Genomic DNA, 1967 nt, shown 5'->3' on the forward strand with positions numbered 1-1967 from the left:
ACCTCGTGCTTACTCTCACGAGAGAAAGTTGCCGTATGAAAAAGTGTCAGAACAAGCTCTGTTTGAATCAAAAATAAAAAAATGTTTCCAATAAGTTTTAAGAACTGATTCAAAGCAATTTAAGGGGGTTTGGATACATAAAAAACCAGGTGATGACTCCTTTAAGAGATTTAATTAATTTCATTTATAAATTAAGACATTTATAAATGAAATTAGACTTAGACAATTAATTAGACAATTCTAGAGTGCTATAAGTTATTTGTAATTAACAGATGTATGTGGTGGATGACACATTTGATCAACGCAGGTCAGAAAAAATGTACAAAATTAACAATTTGTCTTGTAATCTCAATGTGCCCTCTTACATATCTTAAAAGTAGACAAACTATTTAAAATTATTAGGCTGTGTTAGGTGAGTTTTGAATAACTTTTTTAAATTCAAGTTCACAAGGCTAAAAGTGCACCTAGTTGAAGAAACGCTCACATACAGGAACAGGGCAGGGAGAGAGAAAGAAACCAGCTCTATTCATGTGTTGAATTTAATTAAAGAGATTATTTATCCAGGAAGTGATGAGAATGTTGACTTTTATTTGGTTGAGACATCTGATGGAGAATGTGAGTGTTTCCTCTGACAACAGAAGTTATACATGAGGACAGGTCTGATTGTCTGATCTCTGATGCCATAGATTAGAGCAGTCAGACATCTTGGGAAGATTATAATACACACATAAAGGACAATTTGTATGCGCACAATAGTTACTCTGTTGAAGACTTTAGAGATGGCTATGAGCAAGGGGTTGTATATGGTTGATGAGAGACTGAGGCCCAGCTGCACCAGATGCAGCAGCAGTGTGTTCTGAGCCTTTCTGGCTGAAGCTTTGTCTGTAGAGGCTGACCTGGCTGCTACCACCACACCAACATAGGAGTAAATGACTGCCACAACACCTAGAATAAATAAAAAGTAAGTGAAGCCTCTGTCGTAAAGATCAGACATTGGATCAAGCAACATGCTTTCTTTGGAACAATAGTTCTTCATCTGCAAAGTCTCTAGCTCCTCAAATGGAAAATTCAACAGCAAAATAACACGAATAACAGCACTTAGTGAACAAAAGGCCCAAACCACAATGATGGCCACTCCTGTGTTTTTGATGGTGATAATGGTTGCATGCCTCAATGGGAAACACACAGCTACATATCTCTCCAGAGACATCACCACCAGTGTTAGAGGAGAGATTTCAATTGTAATATTGGAGAGCATAACAAGAATACCACATACAGGATATGTCAGCCTTGATCTAAAAGCAGCAGTGAGGTACATTAACTGGTTCAGGGCCAAGTTTATAGTGTCTGCAAAAAGTAGGTTATACAGAAGAATATACCGAGAGGTGTCACGGAAAACTGGTTTACTCCTCAAGGTGAATAACAAAGTCCCATTAATGAAGAGAAACACAACACATGGTACAGTGGTTACAGTGGAAAAAAACAACCTTTCCAGTATCCCTCGTCGAGTGAGGGTAGTCTGGGATTGTGTTGCATTTGACATCTTCAAAAGGAATTGAAGAGATGTAAAAAATTTTAACCACTTGACATAAATGGACAGAACAATCAAAATGAATCTTATTATGTTTCTATTCCTAGAACAGAAGATATATGCCACTGTTTGAGCAGAGAATGCAGCAGAGTTAACATGAAACACGCACATACTTTTTGGTAGTTCAGAGGACCTGGTTGTTTGCATGTGAGCAGAGCTGGTCTGCAGGGTTTGCCTGCCCCCACATGCTGTTTATGAACTCTGTCTCCCTAGTCATCTTACGTAACACAATCACACACAAGCAGTTTTAATGACAGTCACAACTATTTCATCATATTATCCTTGAGTGTGAGCAGCTATTATTAGTTCAAGTTCAAAAACCTATATTATCCCCTAGGGCCAGTTACTTTCACAGCCAGTAGTATAGATCCAAGAG

General features: G+C 38.0%; 1 pseudogene; it reads right to left on the reverse strand.

The window, feature by feature from the left end:
• Nucleotides 1–539: 539 nt before the first annotated feature.
• On the reverse strand, nucleotides 540–1543 carry LOC146975099 (odorant receptor 131-2-like; annotated as a pseudogene).
• Nucleotides 1544–1967: the final 424 nt, after the last annotated feature.

The sequence above is a fragment of the Trachurus japonicus genome, chromosome 14 (assembly GCF_045865225.1).
Source record: "Trachurus japonicus isolate A0001 chromosome 14, Traja_1.0".
In the NCBI taxonomy this organism is placed as follows: Eukaryota; Metazoa; Chordata; class Actinopteri; order Carangiformes; family Carangidae; genus Trachurus; species Trachurus japonicus.